General features: G+C 42.0%; 1 long non-coding RNA gene across 1 annotated transcript in view; it reads right to left on the bottom strand.

Moving 5' to 3' along the window:
* Positions 1–12,229, bottom strand: part of LOC115644394 — a 63,980-nt gene that overhangs the window by 7,858 nt on the left and 43,893 nt on the right. The window lies entirely within an intron of this gene.

The raw sequence follows: 12,229 nt of genomic DNA, 5'->3' as shown, positions 1-12,229 counted from the left end.
TTAAATGAGAGCCATAGTGTAGAAATAAGACCATGCCCTACAGTTCCTCATGTAAGGGCAGGTCTACGCTACTGCTTAAGTTGATCTAACTTATGTTGCCCAGGGGTATGGAAGAAGACACCCACTGAGGAACACAAGTTACAGTGACCTAAGCGCTGTCCAAGCTGGCACTATGTCAGTGGGAGAATGTCTCCTACTGACATAGCTTCTGTCTTTCGCAGAAATGGAGTAATTATGCTGACGGAAGAGTGCTCTCCCATCGGTATAGCGCGTCTTCACCAGATGTGCCACAGCGGTGCACCAGTGCCGATGTAGTGCTTCTAGTATAGACCTGCCCTAAGTAGTGTGAATGCATGAGAGAGCTTCTAATGAAGACTGGGGGCCATTTCTTGCCATCCCAACATATTCAAAACGTGTAGTGAGAGTTTTGTCTGCAAAAGGACTGCAGGATTTGGCTACTGTTAACTTTTTAGTACATTTTGATTAATTGAATATTTGAAAGAAGCACATTTTTTTTGTCAAAGTAAGTAGAGGGATGAAGTACTATTGTCTAGCTAATGTGTTTTTTTAAAAAAATGTCCACTAGTGTGGAAATATAGCAACAACACTGAATCCGGTTGCAAAGCAAAATGTTCAGTAGGACATAGAGTTACAAAAGTGTAGGACTGGAAGGGATCTTCAGAAGTCATCTAGTCCAATCTCCTGCACTCAGGGCAGGACTATGTAATAACTAGGCCATTCTTGACAGATGTTTGTCTAACCTGTTCTTAAAAACCACCAGTGACAGAGATTCTACAACCTCAGGAAGTTCAACCCATTTAATTACCCTCACAGTCAGGAAGTTTTTCCTAATGTTCAACCTAAACCACCCTTGCTGCAATTTAAGCCCATTGTTTCTTGTCTTTTCTTCAGAGATTAATGAGAACAATTTACCTTCCTCCTCCTTGTAACAACCTCTTATGTAGTTGAAAACTGTTATCATGTCCACTCTGTCTTCTCTTTTCCAGACTGAAAAAATTGGATTTGTTTAATCTTCCCTCATAGGTCATGATTTCTAGATCTTTAATAATTTTTGTTGCTCTTCTCTGGGCTTTCTCCAGTTTGTCCACATCTTTCCTGAAATGTGGTGCCCAGAACTGGACACAAGACTCCAGTTGAGGCCTAATCAGCCAGAAAAATTACTTCTTGTGTCTTGCTTGCAACACTCCTGCTAATACATCCCAGAATGATGTTTGTGTTTTTTGCAACAATGTTACACTGTTGACTCAAATTTAGCGATAACCCCAGATCCCTTTCTGCAGTAGTCCTTGCCAGGCAGTCATTTTCCATTTTGTATGTGTTCAATAGACTGTTCCTTCCTAAATGGAGTACTTTGCATTTGTCCTTATTCAATTTCATCCCATTTACATCAGACCATTTCTTCAGTTTGTTCAGATGATTTGGAATTTTAATTCTATCCTCCAAAGCACTTACAACCCCTCCCAGCTTGGTCCACAAACTTCATAAGTGTACTCGCTATGCCATTATCTAAATCATTGATGAAGATATTGAACATAACTGGATCCAGAATTGATCCCTGAAGAACCTCGCTCAATATGCCCTTCCCAGCTTGATTGTGAACCACTGGCAATTACTTTCTGGGAACGGTTTTCCAACCAGTTATGCACCCACCTTATAATAGCTCCATCTGGGTTGTATTTCCCTAGTTTGTTTATGAGAAGGTCATGCGAGACAGTATCAAAAGCTTTACCAAAGTCAAGATACACTATGTCTACTGCTTCCCCTCTGTCCACAAGGCTTGTTACCCTGTCAAAAAAAGCTATCAGGTTGGTTTGACACAATTTGTTCTTGATAAATCCATGCTGATTGCTTAATTATTTGTTCCATTATCTTTTCAGGTACTGAAGATAAGCTGATTGGTCTGTAATTTCCTGGGATGTTCTTATTGTCCTTTTTATATATTTGCCCTCTTCCAGTCTTCTGGAATTGCTCCTGTCTTCCCTGAATTTGCCAAGATAATGGCTAGTGGGTCAGATATCTCCTCAGTCAGGAATACTCCTCGAGTATTCTAGGATGTATTTCAGCAGGTCCTGCCAACTTGAAGCCTTCTGACTTGTTTATGTAATTTTTAACTTGTTCTTTCCCTATTTTAGCCTCAGATCCTACTTGAGGATCACTGGCGTTCACTATGTTAGATATCCGATCAGGGCCAGCTCCATACACCAGCCTACCAAGCACGTGCTTGGGGCGGCACCTTGGGATGGGGTGGCACTTGGGGGTTAATTTTGTTTTTTTTGGTTCATCCGGGCAGTGCTGGGGAGGCGAGGGGGTGGCTTGGGTGGCATGGCGTGGTGCTGGGGGGGGCGGGGTCTTGGGTGACGCGGTGCTCTGGAGGGGTGAGGGGCTTAGGCAGCACAGCACTCGGGGGCGGGGACTTGGGCGGCGCGGTGTGGGGCTAGGGAGGGCCTGGGTGGCTTGGGAGTCGCGATGCTTGGAGGAGGCAGGGGGGCTTGGCCAGCGTGATGTGACGCTCGGGAGGGCGGGGACCTGAGCGGCGTGATGCTCGGGGGGCGGGTACTTGGGCGACGCGACGCTTGGGGAGGGGTTCAGCAGGCCGGCGCTTGCAGGGGTGGGGCAGCGCTCTTTTTTTTTTTTGCCTGGGGCGGCAACAATGTTAGAGCTGGCCCTGCATCTAATTGCTACTAAACTTTTTGGTGAAAACTGAAACAAAAAGGTAATTTAGCACTTCTGCCATTTCCACATTTTCTGTTCTTGTTTTTCTCCCCTCATTGAGTAATGGACCTGCCCTGTCATTGGTCTTCCTATTGCTTCAAATATATTTGTAGAATATTTACTTGTTACGCTTTATGTCTCCAGCTAGTTTAATCTCATTTTATGCCTTGGTCTTTCTAATTTTGTCCCTATATGCTTGTTTGTTTATATTCATCCTTTGTAATCTGATCCAGTTTCCACTTTTTTAGGGCTCTTTTTTGATTTTTAGATCATTGAAGATCTCCTGGTTAAGCCAGGGCAGTCTCTTGCCATACTTCCTATATTTCCTATGCAGTGGGATAGTATGTTCTTATGCCTTTAATAATGTCTCTTGGGCCACGTCCAGACTACCCGCCGTATCGGCGGGTTAAAATCGATTGCTTGGGGATCGATATATCGTGTCTAATCTAGACGCGATATATTGATCCCCGAGTGCGCTTATATCGATTCTGGAACTCCATCAACCCCAACGGAGTTCCGGAATCGACAGGGAGAGCCGCGAACATCGATCCCACGCGGTGTGGACGGGTGAGTAATCCGATCTTAGATATTCGACTTCAGCTACGTTATTCACGTAGCTGAAGTTGCGTATCTAAGATCGATTTCCCCCCCGTAGTGTGGACCAGCCCTTGGAAAAACTGCCAACTCTCTTGAACTGTTTTCCCCTTAGACATGCTTCCCATGGGATCTTACTCACCAGCTCTCTGAGTTTGCTAAATTCTGCCTTCTTGAAATCCGTTATCTTTATTGTGTTGTTTTCCTTTCTATTATTCCTTAGAATCATGAACATGAAGATTCTTTATTGTGCTTTCCATCCAAGGATCTAGATTGTTTTACCACCATTAATGACTGATCTTCAGCACTTGTGTTAGGGTACGTCTACACTACAGGATTATTCAGATTTTACATAAACCGGTTTTGTAAAACAGATTGTATAAAGTCGAGTGAACGCAGCCACACAAAGCACAATAATTCGGTGGTGTGCATCCATGTACCGAGGCTAGCGTCGATTTCTGGAGCGTTGCACTGTGGGTAGTTATCCCATAGCTATCCCATAGTTCCCATAGTCACTTCCGCCTCTTGGAATTCTGGGTTGAGATCCCAATGCATGATGGTGCAAAAACAGTGTCGCGGGTGATTCTGGGTAAATGTCGTCACTCATTCCTTCCTCCATGAAAGCAATGGCAGACAATCATTTCACGCCCTTTTTCCCTGGATTGCACTGGCAGACGCCATAGCATGGCAACCATGGAGCCCATTTTGCCTTTTGTCACTGTCACCGTATGTGTTCTGGATGCCGCTGACAGAGGCGGTACTGCAGCGCTACACAGCCGCATTCATTTGCCTTTGCAAGGTAGCAGAGACGGTTACCAGTCGTTCTGTACCGTCTGCTGTGCCATTGTAAATTGGCGATGAGATGATGGTTATCAGTTGTTCTGTACCATCTGCTGCTGTCATGGGTGCTCCTGGCTGACCTTCACTGAGGTCAGCCAGGGGCGCAAAGACAAAAATGGGAATGACTCCCCGGGTCATTCCCTCCTTTATGTTGTATCTAAAAATAGAGTCAGTCCTGCCTAGAATATGGGGCAAGTGTACTAGAGAAGCAGTGTACCAGAGAACCAGAAAGCACAGCCACTCCATGTCAGATCCCACAGAAATGATGAGCTGCATGCCATTCTAGGGGGTGCCCCTGCAACAACCCCACCCGTTACTTCCTTCTTCCCTCAACCCTTCTGGGCTACCGTTGCAGGGTCTCCCCATTTGTGTGATGAAGTAATAAAGAATGCAGGAATAAGAAACATTGACTTTTTAGTGAGATAAAATGAGGGGTAGGCAGCCTCCAGCTGCTATGATAGTCCAGGCAGGACATTAAATGGTGAAGGGGAGAGGAGCGCAGCATCCCGCTGCTATGATTGTCCAGGCAGTACAGAATCTTTTTTCTTTAGACATGAAAGGGGGTGGGGCTGATGGAGTTCAGCCCCCAGTTGCTATGATGAGGATGATTACCAGCTGTTCTGTACCATCTGCTGGGAATAACTGGGAGTCATTCCTATTTTTACCCAGGCGCCCCAGGCCGACCTCACCTGAGGCCAGCCAGGAGCACTCACGGACTGATGACGAGGATGGCTACCAGTCCTACTGCACTGTACCATCTGCCACCGGGGAAGGGAGTGGAGAGGATGCTGCTGTTCAGTGCCCCAGCACTGCGTCTACCAGCAGCATGCAGTAGACATACGGTGACATATAAAAAAGTCAAGAAACTATTTTTTTCCCTTTTCTTTCATGAGAGGGAGTAAATTAACAAGATATAACCTGAACCACTCCGGACAATGTGTTTGACCCTACAGGCATTGGGAGCGCAGCCAAGAATGCAAATGCTTTTCAGAGACTGTGGGGATTGTGGGATAGCTGGAGTCCTCAGTCCCCCCTCCCTTCCTCCATGAGTGTCCATTTGATTCTTTGGCTTTCCATTACACTTGTCACACAGCACTGTGCTGTGGACTCTGTATCATAGCCTGGAGATTTTTTTCTAATGCTGTGGCATTTTGTCTTCTGTAATGGAGCTCTGATAGAACAGATTTGTCTCCCCATACAGCAATCAGATCCAGTATCTCCCGTACGATCCATGCCGGAGCTCTTTTTGGATTTGGGACTGCATCGCCACCCGTGCTGATCAGAGCTCCACGCTGGGCAAACAGGAAATGCAATTCAAAAGTTCGCGGGGCTTTTTCTGTCTATCTGGCCAGTGCATCCGAGTTCAGATTGCTTTCCAGAGCGGTCACAGTGGTGCACTGTGGGATACCACTCGGAGGCCAATACCTTCAATTTGCGGCCACACTAACCCTAATCCGATATGGTGATACCGATTTCAGTGCTACTCCTCTCGTCGGGGAGGAGTACAGAAACCGGTTTAAAGAGCCCTTTATATTGCTATAAAGGGCCTCGTTGTGTGGACGGGTGCAGCGTTAAATCAGTTTAATGCTGCTAAAATCGGTATAAACGCGTAGTGTAGACCAGGCCTTAGATAGGCTGTAGGCAGTGCTATAACAATGGGAGCTACTACCTCTTGAGGAGGGAGAGTACCTACACTGATGGGAGAAGCTCTCTTGTCAATGAAGGTAGCATCTTCACTAAGTGCTACAGAGGCATCCTATCTCATGAGGTACCCAAATTTTAAAGTTGGATTGCAATTATCAAAATAGTTAAAGCTGCTTTTAAGGTATACATTCTCTTTTTAAGAATTACTAAGCTTGTATCATAATCTTATTGCTGTTTGTCAATGTATTTATTGAGTGAATAAGTAAACATTTAGTTTATTATTATTATTTGGATATTCTCATGTTCTGAGGAAAATGAGGTGGCTCTTTGTGTGGTTTGGCTGACTCACAGTGAGAGGTACAAGTTCATTTTTCCATTGTACATAATGACCTAATGCAACTCTCTGGCTTTGATTCACTCCTAAGTTACTTACTCATCCATGCTCATGGAAAGTGTCATTCTTTGAATCTTTGATTATATTTTTTCCGTGAAAAAAGTAAAATGTTAGAATTATATCTATGGATAAGTCAAAGCTGAAGATTTTAGTGCTCATTTTATCCTTTTACATCACATGTATTTATCGGAACACAGTGTATAGTGCATGTCATGGAAATTGAGGAGAAATGTTAAAAGATATTCTGAAGGTAATGGTCAAAATATTTTTTGCTTCACTGTGCTTAGAATTTTATTTAATTCACTGGGTAGGCACAGTGGTTTGCTACTATAAGATTGTGGTATGAGTTGTAGGCTGCAGACACTGATTCTTCTGAAACTTCTGTACAATCTTTCATCACCAAAGACCTAAATATATAAGGAATATTTGATTTCCTCAGCAGCAAATACTTACCCAAGAATTTACCAATAATGTTTTGTGCCATCCAGCACGGAAGTTTGTTTTATAGTATACACAGATGTATTTACCTATATAAAGATTAATCTAATTCATATATATAGAGGAATAATCATGAATCTTTTATTGCAGCAACTCCCCTTTAAACCTTGGCAGAACATATGCTTTTAAACATAAGAATATATGTGAAAAATATTAAAACATATTTAAAACAAAAGTGACACATGCTTTGCAAACAAAGGAAAAGTATTATTTTGGATCCATACCAGTGCCAAATTGACAATGTTTTAAATTAATTTTCAGTTTAAGCTGGGAGATGAGGGAGGGAAAGGTACGAAATTACCCTGTTTACATCCTGCTCCCACTGAAGTTGGTGGCAAAACTCCCATTCAGGTCACTAGAGGTAAGAGCAGTTCCTTACACTGCAGATTAACACAGTTGACCAAACGCGTACAAAAGGGCTTTTTCTCATAGCAGTGCATGGGAAATGTATGTGACAAGTAACTCCTATAAATGGCATGGAAGTTGTGTAAAGCTCCAATGAATCGATAGACAAATATAGACTTGAAGTAAGCTAAGTTGCATAATTACTGATTCATATAACTTTTAAAATATAACCTTTCTCTGCACTTTGCCCAGTGATAACATTTAATTTTATTAATCAAGAATAGAAAGAAACTTCTTTGCTAAAGAATTAAAAAATGTTGTTATTTGTCAAAGAGAGCATGTACTAATACTCTGTTGTGTTGTAATACTCTGAAGAAAAAGAAAATAAATCTTCTGGGCTATACAGCACTAGTTGTACTGTGGTTTTTATTATTTTGTTACCTCTGATTGCCACAGGTCACACTTAATATCATCAAGAACATCTTGCCTGCCCCAGAGAAATGCAACACAATTTACAAGTATGGATGCAGAGAGGAGAAAAATATCCCCAAAGGTAGCTCAGACTCATAGCAGTGAACTTACACTACATGCACACAATGGCTGCTTGGAAGCCTACATTTGCAAGCTGCTCTTTCCTAAGATGTGATGCAATTTGCCTCGATCTTTGAGAAAGGCTGCCAACTTCAAGCACCTGTGAACAGAACCCTCAGATTCATCTGTCAGATGTTAATCCTCAGTTTCAGCCACATGAAACTAAACAAAGGTACCCAGAAATGAGCTTTGCTTTAATAATTGACTTAAAGTCTACAAAAAATAAATGACTCACAATATTAATATTTTTTAAATTCATTCCAACTTTTGCTTTTCTCTTGCCCTAACAATTGTTACAGGTCCGGGGCCCACCTCCACTCCAGCCCTATGTTTTACGTGTGAGATTGTGTACTCTTTCTTTAATGTAGAGCAGAGGGAGGGGCTGAGTAAAAGTTCTTTCTTCAATGTTAGAAGAAAATAGTGATGCCTCAGCCCTCTGTCACATGCCACTATCTAGTGTCTAATGCTATTCTCATTGAAGCCAATAGGATTACTGCCATTGGTTTCAGTGGGTCATAAGAACATAAGAATGGCCGTACTGGGTCAGACCAAAGGTCCATCCAGCCCAGTATCCTGTCTACTGACAGTGACCAAGGCCAGGTGCCCCAGAGGGAGTGAACCTAACAGGTAATGATCAAGTGATCTCTCTCCTGCCATCCATCTCCACCATCTGACAAACAGAGGCTAGGGACACCATTCCTTACCCATCCTGGTAATAACCATTAATGGACTTACCTTCCATGAATTTATCCAGTTCTTTTTTAAATGCTGTTATCCTAGCCTTCACAATCTCCTCAGGTAAGGAGTTCCACAAGTTGACTGTGTGCTGCGTGAAGAACTTCCTTTTATTTGTTTTAAACCTACTGCCCGTTAATTTCATTTGGTGGACCCTAGTTCTTGTATTATGGGAATAAGTAAATAACTCTTCATTATCTACTTTCTCCACATCACTCATGATTTTATATCTGATCTAGCATTCCCTGTGCATCAAAAGCTCCTATTAGACAAAGAGAATTTTTGCTGCACAAAGACTGGGCCCTTAGTTTCATACATTTTACCATAACAGTGCAGATTAAAACCAGTATGAAATGGGGCCTGAGCTGCAGATATATGGATTTCTCTTCACGTGGTCTCCCACGGTCAGAGTGATGTTTGGAACTGGAGCTCTGGTTTAGTTCATTTTAGGGCTACATTTGGATTGGGATTCTGAACACACCCTTGCTCCCTAAAAATTCAGTGATGTTCACATCCAGGCTGTTGATTCATGTCCATCACAGGATTTAAACATATACTACAGTGTTTTAAGGTAGTCAGCCTGGCTAGAGCTGCAAAGAAAACTTCTGAGCCTCAAGGGACATAAGGAAGTCAGAGAGAGTGTGTCTGTAGTTTAAGGTCACTAAGAATTGATTTCCACATTGCATTTGTTTGAAACCTAATTATTTGTACATAAGATATGCAATGACAAAATAAAATGTCATGTAGCAACAAAAAACAAGCAAAAAAACAAAACAGAAAAGGAATATATTGTGTCATTAATGTGGGGTGGAACAGGAAAGCTAGCAATTAAAGTCTTTCTAAGGAAGGGTTTGATTTATTTCTGTACAAAGGAACTTAAATGTAGGAAGATGACCATTGGTACTGAATGTAAATTTTTACAAGAGACACAAACCTCTCAAAATGTGGGTAACTAAAACATAGGCAGATAACTACAGATGCCCAAGTGGTCTGCTCTAGCATTTGTTGTAACTGATAAACTTTAAACAAATTTTTGTTCCAACCAATTTACAATCTCAAGTGTAAAGGCTTGTGCTTTGAAGTTATATCAAAGCTTCTTTCAGCCTGTGTCTGCACAGACTTGAAACACAAACCAGAGCTGGACTGACATCAACTCAACACTGAAGCAGAAAGACATTTGTGACTATAGTCTGAAGGAAAGAAAACACAACTTATAGAGTTTCTATCTCAAATGACGTCTTACAAACCCCTTCCAGGGGTCCAGATTTGAAGTCCCCATGAAGCCTACTTTGGAGTCAATGAGTATTTTAGCTGACTAGAGGCATCAGGGTCTTAAATATATAGACACAAATCCTGCCCTATTGAGGTCCATGTTATGAAGCCAGCTGGAGTGTTTGTAGCCCCGTCTGGTTTGGTAGAAACCTCAGAAGACATTTTTCCTTCTCTCCCCCAGCCACAGCATGACACTCTGACTCCAGCAATGGAAGAAATCCTTTATCAAAGACATGTTGTACAGTTAGAGCCAAGCGTCTCCGTGCTTGGAGAAAAGCAAATTTCGGACTAGCTCCTTATAGATACAAAATACTTCGGAAAGGTAAATGCAGTTAAACATTAATGGTGGAGCTGTACTGGTTACATTTCACAATAGAGACTAACTACATAATAGTCAAATTGCAATTTCAGTGAAGTTATGCAGGTCTACTGATTTAGGACTGAAAACCTGCCTAAGCACAGAGTAAATAAAAAGGATGTTTGTGATGTCACAGTCTCAGACAGAGAATACAGAAACCAAGAAAGCACTCTAGGATAGTTCTCAGATGGCTTCAAAGAAAAATAATACCAAATTCATAGATTTTTAAGGCCAGATGGGCTTTATATGATCATCTAGTCCAACCTCCTGCATAACACAGACTAAAGAACCACACTCAATTTCTACAGCAGGCCCATAACTTTTGTGTGATCTAAAGTCTTTTTTTCACTCAGAAAGACATCGAGTCTTGATTTAAAGACTGCAAGTAATGAAGAATTCACCACATCACTAGGTAAGAATTACCAGTGGTTAATTACCATCCCTGTTAAAAATATACATCTTATTTCTAGTCTGAATTTGTCTAGCTTCAGCTCCCACTTTTGGATCTCATCATGCCTTTTCCAACTGAATTAGAGAGCTGTGTAGCATCAGAAATTTCTTCCCTATGTCATGTAGTACTATCACACCATGATAAAGTCACTTCTTAACTTTTCCTTGGATAACCTAAATACCAGTGAGACTAAAGAAACTCGAGTTAAGGCATGTTTCCCAGACCTCAAATCTGAGAACGTATGGCTCTTTTCTGAACCCTTTCCAGTTTTTCAACATCCTGTCTGAAGTAAGGACACCAGAACTGGACATAGTATTCTAGTAATGGTCTCACAATTCCATATGCAGAAGTAATACCATAGCCCTACTCTTACTGGGCATTCTCTTATCCATCCATCCAAGGATCACATTCACTCTCTGCACTTAAGAATTACACTGAGCTACAGACTTGCACTTGTGTTCAGTTGACTAGCTACTGTAACTCTCAAGGCCCTTTCAGAATCACAACCTTACAGGATACAGCCCCTCACATTTTATAAGTGTCACCTACATTCTTTAGCCACTTGGGCCATGGGCAATCATACCTAGTGGTTGAAATGAGAACTCAGCCTAAGGGTTAGAACTGGGTTCAACATGAGGAGAGTCCAGGAATGAGACAAGGGTCAGTACTGGAGGAACAGAAGCCAAGTGCCAGAGCCAAAGGCTAGAGAGAGAGCCAGGGATTGGCATCAAAAGCCAGAGTGGGAGCAGGCATGATAGACATTGACCAGTCACTGATCTGCTGAGGGGGCCAGGCTGATAAGCAGGGCTGCTAAATCAGCAGCCAATCAGGGCCATGGCTACTCCCTCAGTTCCAAGGCAGTGGGACTGGGCTTGCTGGTTGCCTAGCAGCTAAATTATCCAGGGAGCGGGCCAGCAGCTTGTCCTAACTGGTCTGGACCCTGCCATATTCCTGGTTCCTAGAAGTATGATCTTGAATTTGGCTGTGTTGAAATGCATGTTGCTCAAATGAGCCCCAAGCAATGCAGGTCAGTCTGTGTAACTGACCTATCCTCATCATTATTTATCAGTCCTCCAATTTTTATCTCCTGTGCAAATTATAAAAGCAACAATTCTACATTTTCTTCTAGATCATTTATAAAAATATTGAATTCTCAGTGGGCTGAGAACAGAGTCCTGCAGGACTCCACTACAGATATCCACATTATGGCTGATTTCCCATTTAAAATGACTTTTTGAGACCTATCAATTAAAGAGATTTTAATCAATTTGAAATGGGCTATGTGGATATTGTATAATGCAAAATTTTAATCAGAATATCATATCAAAGTCTATTATACTGACACAATTACCTTAATCAATCACATTTTTGATATCAAACCATAACAAGTTTGTTTGATGAGACTTCTCAACATAAAATCATGTTGGTTGATATTAATTATTTTGTCATCTTTTAATTCTTTACCAGTTGCAATCCATATCAGTCCTTTCATGACTTTGCCTAGAATTGATGTCAGGCTAACTTGCCTATAGTCTTTTCCTAGTCCTCTCAAATTTTGCCAATGTTTCAAGTTATGTTAAAAGTATGGCTGTCAAACGATTAAAAAAATTACAATTAATCATAACATAACATAAAATAAGGAACAGTTGCAGGATGAGGGGGCCTTTCTCCTCCCCCACCTACACTGTAAGTAGCTGGGATGCCAAGAAGATGAAGTTCATCTTGTCACAGTCCACAAGCAGCCCCGAGTCACAGTGATTGAGCAGTTGCCAAT

The sequence above is a fragment of the Gopherus evgoodei genome, chromosome 1 (genome assembly GCF_007399415.2).
Source record: "Gopherus evgoodei ecotype Sinaloan lineage chromosome 1, rGopEvg1_v1.p, whole genome shotgun sequence".
Lineage (NCBI taxonomy): Eukaryota > Metazoa > Chordata > Testudines > Testudinidae > Gopherus > Gopherus evgoodei.
This window is presented reverse-complemented; position numbering and strand designations above follow the sequence as displayed.